Genomic DNA, 17,813 nt, shown 5'->3' on the forward strand with positions numbered 1-17,813 from the left:
TGTGTGTGTGTGTGTGTGTGTGTGTGTGTGTGTGTACCTGCCTGCAGGAGGCTTCTTTCCAAGTGCCTGAGACAAAGTCTTTACCCTTGGACAAAGAGGCTCATAGCTGCAAGCTGCAGCATGCCTATGACCTGCAGTACTGCAGGACAAAGCACCACACTGTGTGAATCTCTTCAGCTCGGTCTCCCATCTTTCTCTCTCTTTGCCACCCACTTCTCCACTTGCTAACAGCACCCACCCGAGATTCAGCTTAAATAGCCTACTTTGCAGCTTCGGTAGCTCTAAATGGAAGTCGTAAGACAAAAATGCAACAAATAACATGGGTACAAAAGACAGGCCTGTACCCCTCTCTCGCTCTGTCACACTCAAGCACACGTAGACTAAACACCAGCAATTAAGCTCTGTGGCAACCTTTCCTGGACATATGATGTGATGGGGGTTGGGGTGCTCATAGTAACATCTCTATAGAATAGGAAGGGCTGTAGGCTGTGTCACCAGACTACTGACATCTAGGCAATGGGATTTGAAGTGCTGGGAACCATAAAAACTCTCCTCAAAGAGAGTATCACAGTGATCTAATCATGGATGTCTTGCTGCTGTTCCTTCATAGCTTGAACATGGAGCACACTCCTAGGGGGCTGTCCTACCATCCCAAAGCCATCTGATAAGGACAACCAGCCTGTCAACTAGAGAGGAAAGAAGATGACAGAAGCCAGAATGGAAACACAGAGAAAGGGAAAGGGAAGCTGTCAACAGACACAGCAACCTAACTGACTCTTCCAGCATGGCTCATGTACTATCAAAGTCTTGAACCTGTGCACACAAGAGGTGTGGCATGCCTCATGCCCTTTTAATTCTGTCTTTGCTTCCATATGGTTAAGGAAGCTGATGATAGCTCTGATGATAGAAGAGATACCCTCAAAGGCATGTGGGGTACATACCATGATCATTCAGATGTACATGGAGTCCCATGGGAAGGAATCCAAGCTGCTACACTTACTTTTGTCTCTAATCACTGAGAAACGTGTTTTTTATAAAACTATTCTGTTGAGGCTTTGTTTTTATATTATCAATGAAATGATCAAAAAAGGTCATGATATTTTAAGGTTTTGTACACAAAGAAAGGAGAATGATACTAATAATATTTTGGGTATACATTTTACCTTTATTTCCAAGGGACCTCTCTGACCATATCTGTCAAAGCATGTTAGAAGATAATGTGTGGAACATCTTCTTTATAAATCTCAATAATAGAGATGAACACGTATGCTCATAACCTTATGTTATTTTCATGATAGCTTACGTCCATGAAGCATTATCTGGTTCACAAAGAGCTCCTCCATATTTTTTATCTAGTTATTGTAAGCCACTTTGAGAAGTAAGTACTGAATCTATAGTCAAACTCACAGTAGAGGAAAATGACTATTACAGGTCAGATGGCTTACCTGAGTCATCAAAGGAGACAGAAATGGTAAAGAAATGAAACCTGGGAGCAAACATGGGTGTTCTCAGTGTAGCTCAATGCCTAACATTACCACATTCCTTAATGGATTCACCATTCAGCTCAGCCGCATCAGTTCCCTAAGATACTCATTTGGTGACAAGTCATAGAAATGACTATTAGACCTCAAAACACACACACACACACACACACACACACACACACACACACACAACCTTCAGTGTCATTAGAACAGAAAAGAAACCATGGGTATCAAATAGCTAATAACTATATTCATTTACAAGTTAATTATTTATATCGATATAATTACATAAATAGATCATATTGATCTACTATAGGAACATAATTTGTGTTAGCAAAATATTTATTTTTAGCTTTCAAAGATCAAAGAATTGTTTAAAAATTGGAAGAAACTGGAATGACCACAGGTTAGATTGGTTTTTGTTTTTGTTTGGTTTGGTTTGGTTTTGGTTTTTATCATGTCAAAACAGGATTTCAATGTCAAAAGAATTTCTTTAGTTCAATTTTATGTTGAACAAATGTAATTTTGTGAACATCTATGTAGCCACTCTTTTCTCAGTATGTCAGGCTTGTAAAGATCTCATCACAGGCTCAACAGAGCTCCCCAGGGACACTTCTACACGGGAACCCAAATCTGCCTCAGCAGCTATTGACAGGAAAGAGTCCTAAAGCACTGGAGGCTGGAAGCAGCTGCAGGGTCACTGTGCCCCCCAGCAACTCAGAGCACATGCAAGTTGGCAAGAACTAGTGAAGACCCTAGCATGCATTCTGGAGCCATTTTTACACCAGAAGTGGGTTATTGTTGTTGTTGTTGTTGTTGTTTTCCATACATGTATAATATGAGGAACAAACTATATTCCTCAGCAGAAGCCCAGGGCAAGAGAGCACTTCAGACACGGACCAGAGACTTGGCCAACACAGTGGGGAACAGAAAATAGAATGAGGGTTTGTTGTATTTGCCCCTGATCTAACGAAATGCCTTTCTTGAATAAGGAAGAGAAAAGAAAAGAAAAATCTACCCACTCAGCAAACCAGCTTGTCAGTGCCCAGCACATGAGTAAAAAGTCATGCAAAGAGCATTCACATATTGATAGATGAATTCGTTTTGGTAAGTACAGTTGTATGGTATATCTCATATGATTGCACTAAAATTGCTCTAAGGTAGAACAGCAGGCATATGCCCCCATAGTATAATGAAAAGACAGGTGCACATTTGTGTATTCATCTATTTGATACTTAGAAAGAGAGAGTGAATATTTGGCTGGTCTTCATGGGGCTCATGACAGGAGGGCAGGCAGCAGCAATCCTGTCCACAGCCAATGTGAGCATATGTGAAAATGGAACTGGTAAATGGTCCAAGTCAAGAGGAAGAGGATGGAAGAGGAAGAAGAGGAGGGAAAGGGGAAGGGGAAGAGGAGAAGGAGGAGGAGGAAGAGGAAGAGGAGGAAAAGGAGGAGGAGGGAATGAGAAGGGAAGGGGGTGCATGGAAAGAATGGGAAAGTAATGAAGGGTAGGGGAGAAATGAGAAATATTCAACTGAAGGGTTGCTTTTGATCACGTGTCATTACCAGGCCTAGGGCACCCTCTTTCTTCCTTCCTAGGTATAGATCCCTTTAAGAGTATTTAAGAGCCAGGTTCCGAGCCAAGGAGGCCAACTGTGTCACAGAAATGAACTGCTAATTATACACAAGCACTCTGTAAACACTAAAACAAATTACCTTTCCCCTACTTTTCTCCGGATATTTTTTTTCCCTTTTACCAGCCACAGGAGGGAGCTGAGCTGGTATGAGGACAGAGAGCAGTGGAATGCTGATGCATCTCCATCCTAGTGGGGCTGACCTGTCTGAACACAGAGCCAGGCTGCACAGGTATGCCTTGGATGAGTCTACAGTGCTCATCGGTGGATGCTTACCATTAAGCCATGCCTAGGGTAAGGTGCTGATGCTGGAAGGCAGAGCATTTACACAGGGAGGGGGACACAGATACCTAAAAGATGACGAGTAAAAAGGGCAGTTCCAGGAAAGTACCAGATGCAGGCCACTGGCCTTCAGATCTGAGAGAAGAGCTTAGAGGAAAGAGCTCGTTCTGACCTCCCAACCCACAGCCAGTAAACACTCAGTGGATGAAGTACCCCAGAGCTTTGCAAGGAAATCCTGCACCCCAGGAATGCAAAGAAAGGGGAAGCAAGGCTGGCAGGTGACACAAATGGAAGGTATGAAGTAGCAAGACTCAGAGACAGGAAGAGCCTGTGAGGATCAGGAAATGTGCAAAGTAGGCTGTGGAAGATGTTTGCTTGTCTAGTCTAAATGGTGTTTTTAAAAAAATATTTAATAATATCGGAGGCTATGGTGTTATTATGAGTCAGGATGTGTAAAGAGCAATATCCATATTATCTCACTTAATCATCACATAACTCTATTCGGGGAGGACCACGATGATTCTCACTTCATAGATAAGGAGACAAAAGCACAATTTTTAGCAGCCTCCTAAGTCATAAGGGAGCGGAGGTGGGACCAGGGCCCATCTGTCATTCCACCTTTAGTATCGGACATCATTTCTAACAAGATCATCGTCATAATAGCAATACATAAAACTCACAAAGGTGGACATCTTAGGGATAAATGCATTATATGCATTTCACAAAATGGGCCCATTGTGTAGATATTTGTTTAATATCACTTATAAAAAATGGAGGTTGTATATGGGAAGATGAAAACTAGAAGCAGGGGTGACAGAAAAAACACTGCAGTCTTGAATCAGCCTTGGCACCCTCTTGATTCCTGTATTTTATTTTGCTTCACAGTACTGAAATAAAATCTTGAATCATGTAGAATATTAATGGTGGGATCACTCACACCTCTTTAGGTAAGCACACAAATTTAAGGTTGTGTTTTGTTTTGTTTCGTTTTTTTAAGAACGATGAGCTAATACAGAACAAAAGCTTTCTGAATCAATAGCACATTTCCACAAAGTTCAAAGGGATGCAGAGCTGATGGCAGAGGCAGCTTTTACTCCATAGTCTGAACCAAAAGCAAATTAAGCCAGCTCACCACAGGTGGCCTCCAAATGTGCCATGTGGTCTCAAGCACACAGATCACGTGCAACTTTTCAAATTAGAATTTTTTTTTCTTAATTTTACATTTCCTCAGTCCATAGTCAAAGATTTTAGAATTCAGGAAGCCTGAGATATAACCCCTAAAATAGAATGTCCTTTTCTTCTTCCCTGTAGAATTTTTTGGTAGAACGTATGATCAATGGGCCTTGATTCAAGGATGTGTCAATAGAGGGCCTTACAACTGGTCAGAGTACTACAAACAAAAGACTGAGCACTGATTCCTAAACAAGACTCCAATGAAAAGCCTGCTAGTCCTGTTTCCCCTCCACCAAAGCTCAGGGAATGTCTTGGCAAGGGAGCCAGAAAGAAGGTGAGAGTCAAAGGCTAGGGAGACATACCTTGAAATGCTATCTTCTGGATTCGACATGGCTATCACACTAACAACCTCCCAGCAACTGTGATTACCTAAACAAGACCCTTATGACAACAAGCCAGACAAAATTCTGGCACAGAGAGGGTAGATGATATCCAGGCTCCACTTCTTACTTAAGAGCTTTTGGCAGCTCTAGGGGAGGTTGGCAACTGATGCTTTCTAGGAGAGGGAACATCACTCTTTTCTGGGGATGTGGCTACTGATAGGATTCTCATACCCTAAAAGGGATATGAGGAGGGGCTGAAGAGGTGAAGTAAGAACCATATATGATCATATTCTACTGTTTACTCGTGTGACGTTCTCAAGAAGAAAAATTTCAAAACAAAGACAAAATATGAAAATGTATTATGTATGTGTAGGAAACACCATGATGCAAATCACTACTTCGTACAATTAATACACACTAAAATGATTTAAAAGGAATTTTAAAGATGCTAATCCAGATCATTCATGGATCTCAGTGGGTAAGTCCCTGGTCTAGAGCAAGGACCTGTATCTTGGTGATAAATGGGGAAGAGGGAGGGAGAGAGGAAGGGAAACAAGGAGATAAGGAGAGTGCCACAGGGGACAGAAAAAATAAACCATCTTATTTCCAACCCCAGAGGCTGTGGAGATTAGTCTGGTCTGTTCTGGCTGATGAAGACCACTCAACACAAGTATGAAAGGTTCCTGCCTCAGTCGTTCATTTCAAAGTAAACAGAACCCAAGTACAGCTGAAGGGGAGGAAAGATAGAAGGCCTCCTAGGTCCTCTGTGGCTATGTTTATAATTATGGCTTCTTTTCTTTCTCTTGACTACTGTGCGTTCCCAGAGCATCAGACATATTCCTATACTGATGATCAGCTGAACTGTTCTCAGTGGTCTTTTTCATAAAATTCCTTTCCTTGGAGTTAATTCAGTTCTCTGCCTCTTTGAATGTAGAACGTCCTGTTTTCTTTGGTGGCTAGACAATGGTGAGAGGTTCTCAGGAACCCTTCAAAACTCTTCTCCAGCAGCTAAGGGGGAATCCTTAGAACCTGAGAAAAAAGACGTTCCAGTCTAACCCCACCTCCTCTTTGAAAGAGGCTGAAATGAAATCATGGGGAAAACAAGGTACACTGGCTGGAACTGAGAACAAAACTGATATCTAGCTGTAACATGTAAAATTGAGGAGGCTCAAACCAGCAAACTCCACATACAAGAAGTTGTCAGCATACAAGAAGTACAGAGAAATCAAGGAGATGGTAGGTGAAAGAAAGTTAGTACTTCCAGACCTTCCACACACAACTACCAACCTCGTGATATCAGTTTTCAAGTTATCCCTTTAAAACAATAAGAATATAAACTAGCATCCCAGTGCCTCTTAGAAAAACAATGTTCCCCCCATGGAACATCAAGAGCTCTGTCACCTTTGCCATACAGCCTGTTGTACAACTCACTATCACTAGATCTCCTTGTTCCTTGGCCCTCACATTAAATAGGCCAAGTCTAGACAGGCTTTGCAGAAGCTCCCTTTAGGTCAGCCACACCCGTTGGTCCTCCCAGAAAGCCCTGAGTATCTCTCTCCCAGCCACTTATGATATTTCCTTTGTCTTATGGTTATATGGATTTGAGTATTTCCCTTCACATGACGACTTGCCTTCCCATTGGGACTCAAGTCCCTAAATTAAAATCAGAGGTCACTCTTTGTCAATCACTGTACGACAAACAGTGGACAATACACAGAGTCATGGAAACCCACCTGGTGGGAAGAGCAGGCTGGAGGCAGAGTATCTTCCCTTCAGCCCTCTCCCACTCTCCAGGCTGTGTCTCTTTGCCCAGTGCTTGGCAATTACAGTCATGTGGAACAGCGGTTCTCAAACTTCAGGGCACAATCTTAGAATCCTGAGGGAGCTTGTTAAAATGGACTCCTTCCTTCTACCTCTGGGGATGATGTCATATTAGGTCAGGGCAGGTCGCAGTGATTGAAAATTGCAGAGGTAGTTCCTGGATGACTTTAAGATGGGCCACAGTAGGATGGGCCCTGAAAAGCATTGCTCAATACTTATTTTTCCTTTTCCCCAGTGAATGATCAATTGAGAAAAAAAATTAGAGACCTCTTGGCTTTCCCAGTGGGCCAAGAATTGTCACGGTGCCATCCCTGCCTGGCTGGGATTCTGGAAGCATTTGGCTCCAGGGTGATTCAGTGAAAAGTACCTGAAATGGCTGTTGAGTCACCATTCGACACCTCTAGTTAATTTCTGTCCCCGAAGCCCCAGGGACAGATCACCTAAAGCTCAGTATTGTCTCTGAACAGAGAGATCATAGCCTGAGGCTGTGTGACGCATCAGGCACCCGAGGCATGGATCGGAAATTAAACTGTGTATTAAGTGGGCTAAAAGCAGGCAAAGCAACCCATAGCCAGCCTAATGGCCTTGTGCAGACAAAAGACTGGGAGACCAGCCTGGTGCATGGTGTGAAATGCAGGCACCGGTTCAGGAGGCAAGCGGCGCATTTGGAGCGGGTCCCAAACATGATGGCATCCCTAGTTTGACAAATTATTAAGAAATCAAGATGGATCTGCAGAGCGTAGGAATGATTTCAAGGCAGAGACAGCTATGAATGGGAATGTGACACATATGAGGGCGAAAACCTGTTCCTTCCCATACAAGGAACCCAAGAATGGGATGCTACAGGTCCATGATTCCAGCAGGGTGCATAGCAGGACTTCCAAAGAGGACATGTGACTAACCTAGAGAATAGGCTGGCTCAGTGCTTCACACAACAGTTAAAATCATCTGTGCCACCTCCTAACCCCCAATAGCCATCCTTCAACTTCAAAATCACAGGCATTGTTTTCAAACTTTCCCTCCCTCCCTCTGTCCCTCCCTTAAAGCCTCACTGTTTCCCCTCTCATAGGTCCCTCTACCTTCTTAGCTCTTGCCCTTACACACACATTAACATACACATACAAAGATTAGAAGCTAGGAGCCATATATGAGAAAGAACATATTTGTCTTTCTAAGTCTGAGCTAGCTCACTTAATAGCACATTTCTCAGTTCTACCTACATGTTTTCCTACACGTTTTATGATGTCATTTTTCTTTTCTTTACAGATGGATAAAATTCCATTGTGTGCATGGACCACATTTTTATTATCCATTCATTTTTTTGATGGACATCCTGGCTGATTCTATCTCCTTGCCTCTGTGAACAGAGCAGGAGTAAATATAGATGTGTAAACATCTTTATGAGTCCTTTAGGCATATGTCCAGGAGTGGTATAGGAGCCATATGGTAGAGAAAAGGTGAAGATAGAGAAAAGGAGAGGAGAGGAGAAGAAAGGAGAAGAGAGGAGAAGAGAGGAAAAGAGGGGAGAGAAGAGAGGAAGGATGAGGGGGGAAAAAGGGAAGGGGGAGGATGGAAGAGGAAGGGGGAGAGGAGGGGACAGAGGGAAGGGGAGGGAGAAAGAAAAGGAAGGGAAGAGAAGAGAAGGGGAAGGGAGGGGAGGGGAGGAGAGAGGACAGAAGGGGAGAGGGTATTAGCCAATCTAATTAAGTGTGGAAATGCCATAAAGAAACCTGTTACTTTGTGTGCTAATTTAAAAACTAAATCCGGGGGCTGGAAAGATTTTTCATTCTGTAGCATGCTTGCTGTGGGAGCATGAGAACTGGAGTTTGATACCCAGCATAAGTGTAAAAGCGGGGTGTGGCAGCATGAGTCTATCATGTCAGCACTGGAGAGGTAGAGACAGGAGGAAACCCCAACTAAATGCATGAGCTCTGTGTATAGTGAGAGACCCTGTCTCAAAACAAAGTTAGGGGACAACTGAGGAAGACACCCAGTGTCAACATCTGACCCCATATCCATGTTTACACATGCACCAGCCCCTGCACTCAAAAATAAGTTAATTTAATTTAAAAAATCAATTGGGGGAGGAAATTAGATTTAGGCACACAGTGCTAGTGAGACAGCTAGCTGGGCCTGAGGGCTTTCAGTCACTGAATGTTCTCAAGAAAACATTTGGAGTTCAGTGACAGTAGGATTCAGGCTCTCTAGGATTGAGTCAGCAAGGGCTTAGCAGGGGCTCTCCACTTTCCTAATGCTGTGACCCTTTAACACAGTTCCCTGTGTTGTGGTGCCTCCCAACCATAAAATGGTTGCTACTTTGCAACTGTCATTTTGCTACTGTTATAAATAGTGGTGTAAAGATCTGTGTTTTCTGATGGGCTTAGGCGACCAAAGGGGTTGCAATCCACAGGTTGAGAAGCACTGGCTTAGAGGCTGTGTAGGGTGACTACAGTCATGGCCTCAGTGTACTCATGAAGTATACCATATATTTACTCTCCTGAGAGCAGGGTGAAGACACCCACCCACACACACACACACACACACACACATACACTTATGAATCAGAATGCTCAGCTTCAAAACCAACTTGCTACTTCCAAAATAATGAAACAGGTAGGTTACTCCACAGACTGAATTTGCCCGACACATTTTTCGATGGGCTTCATAAAGGGCCATTTTTACTCTACCCACTACCTCTTTTCTCTTTACCTAGTTCAGGTGCCACTGCCAAGCTACAAACACACTCCCAGCCCTCTCTCCCTGAGTGAGCTCATGGGGCAAAATTGCTTTGGAAAAAGGCAGACCTTTATCTACCACTGTTAGCTGCAAAGTGGCTAAGCTCCTGAAAGCACTCTGTGCTGCTCACTGGTCTCCTGTGGACTTCATAGCCACTCACACCAAGGGGTTCTTCAGTGCTGCACAGAACCCACACCATTTTCCTACCCCATTTACCACTCCGACATTTAGAAAGCTGGCTTCTATCTTCTCTGCAACCCTCCAACATCTTCCTTCTTCCTCCTCCCTCCCTCAACTGATGATCTCATTTCCTGCTTCCCCAAGAACAAAAGAAAGAATTGGAAGAGAACTTGTATGGTCCTCGAGCACTTCATCTGCCACTGTGCCAGACCTTCTCGTTTAACCTCTTCACAGTCCCTTAACTGTTCCTGCCTTAAGATGGCTCATTTCCCACCAGCATCCGATTTGACCCACTAGAAACATTTGACTTAAATGAGGAAAGCATTTTTGAAAGAGAAAATACGAATGTGAGTTAAAGATGTAATGAATAAATCTCCAAGAAACTATTAGCAAAGTAATACAGAATAGAGTTGGCTTTGTGTGATGTTGGCACCTCAGGGAGATGTGTTCCCAAGAACTGACTCTCCCCTCCTCTCCTTCCTTCTCCTCAAAGCATCCTATTCCATTGGCCTTGGGACACCCACTTTCTTACCACTCCTTCTCAGTCACTTTTTGCTGGTGACTTTCTCCCTAACACTTTACCTTTGGAACTCAGGCCTAGAATCTCCCCTGGCCTTCATTCTATACTCACTTCCTTTATGGTCTCATAACTCCAACTGCCATACACTGAAAACGTCCCAAAGGATATTTCCTGAATAAGCTTCCACACCAAAGCCATTTATTCAACGTCATGACCATACTAGCACATCAAATAAGCATGGAAAGTTTAACTCGCCCAAACTTAATTCTTAATCTTTATTCAAACTATTAACTATCCCAAGTGATAACTCCAGTGTTCTGCTTTCTCTCATTCTTGAAACTAGCCAACTACACACCTAGAACCACCCACCGTTTAGCTCTTACAGTGTTGCCTCCCTGGGTGGAGTTCCCGTCATGCTGCCTTAGACCATTTCACTGATGTCCTAACTTGTCTTCCTACTTCCAGACTTGCTCCTTTAGAGTCTGTTCTTAGCAAGGAATCTGGATCTTTAGATGCAACCTAGGTCGTGTCACTTCTGTCCTCCACTCCTGCCCCATTGCTTTTTATCCAACTGATATGAAAAGAAAAAAAAAAAGGCAATGGTCACCAGGTCCACATGATCCACATCCTCCTCCTGGCTTTACCTATCACTCACTGTACTCCAATATGCTAGCCTCTGTGCTATTCTGTAAATGTAACTGGCACATCTCTAGGTCCTTGCAGTGCTATCCCAGCTACATGGGACATAGAAAACCAAGAAAGAAAACCACTTAGCTCATTCCTTTACCAGCTTCAAGTCTTTGCTCAGATGCCATCTCTGAATAGTCCTGCTGAGAGCTTCGTGTAAAAGTGAACCTTTACCAGTTCTCCACTTAAAAATTTCTCCACAATATCTATCAGTATCTGAGATATTCCACGTTTGCTATCTATTCCAAACTTATGTCCTTCAGATGGAAATTCCACAAATGTAGGGGCTCTGCTATATCCCCAATATCTACAATAGTCCTGGCATATAACAAATACTAAATAAATTAATAAGTTAATGTGTCTATAAATACCTATGAGAGTAGACAGAAGAGAGAAAAACATTTATTGTGAGTTCTAGAAACAATATTTCCTAATCTCTTTTCTCTCCTTGGAGAACTTGAAAAAAATATGTGCATCCAGGTACTTGGGAGTAATGAGGGGGAAGTTATAGCTCCTTGCTAAGCACACCTTACCCTGTAGCCTTCATAGGAAAGGGGGCAGACTTGCCTGCAAGATCCACTTATCAATCTCTCCATTAATCAGATGAGTCACAGGTGAACACACACAGGTATCAGAATCCAGGCTTCACCTGGATGACAGGCTCTTACACAGAAACAGAGAGGTAGAGATGGCAAATGGGAGGTGTGAAGAAAAACTGTCAGTTCCAGAGCAAGAGTGAGACTAGCTAGAAGTGCCCCCAGGTGTTAGCGAGCTGATCCTAGGTCAGCTGCTAGATCAGATGGGGTACCTCATTATTCTAGCTCCATGAGAAGATCAGGACTCCTGCCACTCATCTGTCAAACGAGCTTTGACAGATGTCCTCCTATCATCAAAGCATGTGGGAGGAAGCAATACAGGATGGATGACTGAGGCAAAGATTAGACACGTTCCCTAGTCTCTCATCCTTCAACCTGTGGTGTCTTCTGTAGATACAACAACAGAATTACTCCAAAAAGAAAATGGTATTTTTTTTTTCACTAGCACTGGGATACGGTGGGATTCCCTCAACATGATTGTATATCACACACCTGAGCAAAATCTCAATGAGGCAGATAGTAAACACATGTTATCGAATTTAACTAGTATTAACTGTATAGCTAGAAGGCAGGATAAAAAGAGAGCCACCCGCATAAACCAAAGGCTTTCTGAGCAGTGAAGGCGGCTCTCAGGAAGCACCCAGACTCTAAGTTGCCTCTTTTGCCAAAAGCCTTCAAAGACATCTTCCACAACAGTGGCTGGGAGCACTCCACGCAGAGACAGGCAAACTATACATCTGGGAAAGCAGCACGGCTCTAGGATTTTTCTACATCCACATCTGCATCAATAACAAGTGAGAAAAGAAATAATGCCAGCTACAGACATGTAAAACAGGCAGGCAGACAGAAAACCTGAACATTAATAGCAGAGACCCAAATAATTGCAGATAGAGACCTGGGAAGCTTGGCAATCAAAATATTAGTTCTAAAAACATGAAAACAGCAGACAGCATAAAACAAGAATAACAAAAGTGAGGGGAAACTCGGGTCAGAATCAGGAAAGAGTTGATTTTCTTGGCTACATCTAGTCCTCATGAAGAGGATTAAAGGTTTAATACTTAAGCCAAAGACACATTTGCTAAGTGAACTGCACTGTTCAAGGAAAGGACTTGCTGCCATGAAAAGGAACAACTATCAGGTTTGGGGTAAATAAAATTAATTAAATTACTAAGTGCCAGGGAGAGTTTGTGAGTTGAGGAGACCTTTGGGAGCTGTAGTCCAAACAGGTAGAAGCAGCCAGCAGAATTGAACTGTTTTGTATTCTTTCTACCACAGGAGAAAGGGAAGCCAAGAATACAGCTGGAATTTGACCAAGCAGAATTGAAATTTTGGTAGAGACTAAAGTAAGCCTGAAGAAAGTCCATGTAGCCCTGGCAATGGAACCCTGACTAATTCCCTTACGGTATAAAATGATGAGAGAAGCCAAACACAAATGAATGTAAGGATAGTCATTGGCAGATTTCACCAAAGTCACCAAAGACACCTATAAAGTGTCTGTACAGCAAAAAGGGAACAAAGACCTTTGCATTTGTCCTGGTTGGCTTTAGTCATCATCTTGACATTGCCCAGAGTCATCTGAGATGGGAATCTCAATTGAAGGATTGCTCAGATCAGGTTAGCCTGTAGGCATGTCTGTGGGTGTTGTCTTGATTATTAATTACTGTATAAGTGCCAAGTCCACAATGGGCAGCACCATTCCCTGGGAAGATGGTTCTCTGCTAGGTAAGAAAGCTACCGCAGCATAGGTCTGTAGGTAAGCCAGCAAGTAGCTTGTACTTTAGGTCCCTGCTTGAGTTTACTTATTACCCCAACCTTTCTCAATAATGGACTGCGACCTAGAACTATGAGACAAATAAATCCTTTCCCTATGTGACATGATTTTTCTCATGATGTTTGTAACAGCAATAGAGAGAAAACTAGGATAACATTTTAGGGGGAAAATGGTCAAGATGAACCTTCCTGCCTGAGAGCTTCTTTTTTCTTTTTCTTTTGGAGTATGTAACACCCATAACTAAGACTCGCTTTCTAGTCTGAGTGGCCAATTAGTCTTGTATACTTGTTGTATCATTAAAAAGAAGGGACAATGGAATGGTAGAGAGTAGCTCTCTTCTTTTCATGCTCTGCCTGATGAAACATATCAGTTAGGTGGACTGGGCCATCACAAAACAAGAAGTGGCAGAAGATGTGATAACTCTTCTTGGTTGTCAACTTGGCTACACATGAAATTAACTAAAACCCAAGCAGCTGGGTACACTTGTGGGGTATTTTTCTTAACTAAATCATCTGATGCAGAAAGGGCCACCTTTAATCAAGATCTTTCGAGGTAGGAAGATCTATACATTCTGGGGGCAGATTATATAATAAAGGACATAGAAAAAGAAATGTTTTGTTCTTTGCCTGCTTACTCAAGCTCTTGCTGGCAAGTCCATCCCTTCACTGACATTAAAGTCTACTTCTTTGGCATTCCAGAGTATACTAACGACCAGCTGAGATATTCAGCCTGGTGGACTAAACAACTATTGGATTCTTGCACTTTACATGGGTAAACAGCCATTGTTGGATTAGCCTGTAAGCCATCCTAATAAAGTCCTTCATAAATATTCATCCCATCAGTTCTGGTCAAAACCCAGACTAATACAGAAGGGAAGTCTACATCCTAATGTCTGTGTTTTACTGGAGGTAGTAAATCCTGTGTAAAATATCCAGACATACATACTTGTATTCGTGATATTAAGTTGATTTGTTGTTCATACTTAAGTCCATGCTTTATAAATATCATGTTTGCACATATAAATTTTGTCATCATAGAGTCTAAGCTTATTAGTAACTGCTAGGGAGGGGACACTGTCTAGCCCACCATGCTGTTTGTAAGTTGGCCAGGGAGCTTCAAGTATGTAGCATCCATGCTGGAGTGTGATTTTTCAGTGGCATAGCTCCCTTGAGTAACCCATGCTCTTAAGCAACGCCACACTCATGCACCTCCAAGAATAATCCACAATAAATCCCAAGAACATCACTGGTTTTCCAAGATTTAAAAAAAACAAACAAAAAACCCCAACAAACTCTAGGTGCTTGTCTGCATGTAACCCTGACAATAGAGCTGTCAGGGAGAACAAACACACAGAAAGAATTGGCAGGTCTGTTTGTCTACGCCATCGCCACTGTTATTTTCTCCCCTTTCCCCAATCCCCTCTTCTTTCAAAGACGAATAGTTAAATTTCAACAAATAGAGAGCCTTTATGATAGAATTTTACCATAGCCAGCCCTATTTCCAGTGGTCCAAAGAGTCAGTCTTATGGAGCACATCTCTGCAGTGACAGGAGGCTAAGTCAGCAAGGTGTACCCAGTTCCTCTACACAGCCCCTATTGAGTCTTGCTTCAGTTAGGTTCTTGCCCAACTAAGACCAGTTTTGATGGCTCTCTAAAAAAAATACAGACTTTGTCTTTGTTCCACTCACTGAAAATTGAGTGCCATTTTTATTTGATTTCTCCTGAATCAAGAGGCAGCTATCCACCTCAGTAGGATTGTCACCTCTGCCAGTGATACCTGGCCCCATGCCCCATGCCACTGCTTTTTTTTTCAGAGTACACAAGAGTTCTTTTTGCCTATTTGTAGCCAGATATTTTGGAGGAATCAACCTTATTGCTCAGCCAGTTCTTCTATGCCTGGATCCAACCATCAAGGCCAGCAGGAGGCTTCAGTTCAATGACTAACAGGTTGGACTTCAGAGAGAGGTGTGAGTCTGTGGCCCTAGGAACTGCTGTGATGAAGGGTTTCAGAGGATCTGTCATTGACCTCTTTCCCTCCCTGCTTGCTTCATGGAGCAAAACTATAGGCAAGAGCTAGATCACTGTTGCTTTGTGTAGGCTCTATTGCTACAACTGACAGATAACAGGAGAGATGGGAATTTAAAGAGAGAACCATGCCAGCAGGGATCGTGCCCCTTCCCCGCCCCAATGCCATCTTGCTAGTGTTTCTGCAAAGTGCTTGATACAGAATATCTACAAAGTCAATAGTTGTAGAAATAAGTAATGATCTCCAAGAGGACCAGTGCAGGAGTGATGAGCAGCTCATCTGCTCCACTTTGGCGCATCTCAGTCCCAGCTGATCCCTGGTCGGAGGAATGGCAGATCACACTTATATCCTCAAATGCAACACTTCTCCTTGTAGGCTTTCCATGCATTTATCACATCACTTAGGTGAGTCTACACATCTAATTGAAGTTCATCACTTTCAGAGCTCCACAAGTGACACCAGCCACTGCAGGGCCAGCACTGTAATTTCTCAAGGTTTCTTGGCTAGTCTTGGTGACATTGCCTCAAGACAACCTTGACATCTCAGATGGGAAGTGACTATGCTCTCGCCATGTTTGCCTCCTCCTCCCTGCTGCCTCCCATAGCTAATAAGAATTCCAGAGTGTCACCAGGGGGTGCTGAATCACAGTAGCCAGGGCTTTCTGAGCATCACCTGGTGTGGAAAACCTCTATCCTACCCTCTGGAATGTTAGCACAACAGCCTGTAATTCTTGCCTACTAAATTTCTCAGTTCCACCTTATTCATCCTGTATGGGAATAGATCCAGACTAGTTTAGTCATTTCCTAGCATCTGTAGAACATTGGTGTCCAGACCTTCCATAGATTCCAAAATCTGAGGTTTCTCAACTCTCATACATAGTACAGTATTTGCATATAACTGTATCCAACTTCCCATTGCTTTAAATCACCTATCTGATACTTAAAATGCCCAATACAGTGAAAATGCTATAGAAGTAGTTGTCCTGTAAAGTCAGGGCATAGTGACAAAGATAAAATTGACTATAGAAGTTTGGTATAGGTACTGCCATACTAGGCCTAATTACTTACCAGCAATATCCTAACAAGCCATAAAATATTTTGCAAACACAACTGGTAGCAGCCATATATTGGGACCTAAAGGGGCTGACTGCAATGGTCAGTCAGTTGCTAAGTACCTACACATTTAGGCTTCATATAAGCCTTGTTCTCTGGGCATCAGGTTTGGTTGAATCTCTTCCTAAGACATGGATTTTCCTCTCAAAGGCTGCTTTCTATGTAAGTCACACTGCACTTACTTAATTAGCTTTGTACATATGTGAAGAGAGAGAGAGAGAGAAAGAGAGAGAGAAAGAAGAAGAAGAAGAAGAAGAAGAAGAAGAAGAAGAAGAAGAAGAAGAAGAAGAAGAAGAAGAAGAAGAAGAAGAAGAAGAAGAAGAAGAAGAAGAAGAAGAAGAAGAAGAAGAAGAAGAAGAAGAAGAAGAAGAAAAAGGTGGGCATCTTGAGTTAAAGCCAGGTAAAGGGAGTGTGCATAAGTAGCATCATGACTCCAAATGACTGAAGGCAAAGACACAGAGGATACAATCCTTCCCAAGCATCTTCCCCAGTTGCTCTTCTCACTCTGCCCCCTCACATCCCACACACATCCCAGTGCTCATGATTGAACTTGGACTCTACACCATGTCTTGGGAGACTTATGACAACCAGCCTCTGGAAGGCAGAAGAGGCACAGTCACTTTGTCTAACTTCTGTCTCCATGCTGGAATCTCTAGCATCCCTGTCAGATGGCTGGTCAGCTTTGTCTCGTATACCAACTCAGACAAGCCTGACCACGTGAATCACCAAGGGTTCCATTGAAAGCACAGCTCACCAATTATACACAGCTACCCAAAGTCAGAATCTCCGGGGCAGGAGCCTAGGAACTTGGATTTCCAGAGAAGCATTTTAATGAGTCTCACAATTAACCATGCTTTCTCTGGGCATGTAATGCAGTAGTTCTTGACAGTGGCTGCATATTAAAATCAGCTAGGAAGCTTTTAAAAAATGTCAATGACAGGCCTTTACCTCTAGACATTCCTACTTAATTGGCCTGGAGTGAAGCCCAGGCAGTATAATTTTTAAAGCTCCCAGCTGACTCTAATGGGCCACTGGGGTTGAAAACCACTATAACAGCTTTCCAATCTGATGGTGAGCCCTTTGGGGACAGTAACTGAGACCTTTACACTTATTGGAACACCTCACTGTGCCCCATTACCTTGTGGATCCAAAACTTTCCACAACAAGGCAATCTGATTTAACTTGTTCATTCACCCATTGACAGAATAAGGGAATACAATCTACCAATTGCAATAAGACAGTTACATATTTCCACTCAGTAAAAATCCAAAGGGGTTGGGGTTTGGGAGAGTGACCTGCTAGGCTCTACTAAGTTCTAAAGTTGAATCCGGACAATCCCAACATTTCCCCAGCCTTTCCTGTTCCAGAGGGACCAAAAGGACACCAGAATTCCACCCCATCCCCCATA

The 17,813-nt window shown here is 42.9% G+C and overlaps 1 protein-coding gene across 9 annotated transcripts in view; it reads right to left on the minus strand.

Moving 5' to 3' along the window:
• The window catches only part of Cacna1e (calcium voltage-gated channel subunit alpha1 E), a 486,129-nt gene that overhangs the window by 216,656 nt on the left and 251,660 nt on the right, over positions 1-17,813 (minus strand). The window lies entirely within an intron of this gene.

This window comes from Mus caroli, chromosome 1, assembly GCF_900094665.2.
Source record: "Mus caroli chromosome 1, CAROLI_EIJ_v1.1, whole genome shotgun sequence".
Lineage (NCBI taxonomy): Eukaryota > Metazoa > Chordata > Mammalia > Rodentia > Muridae > Mus > Mus caroli.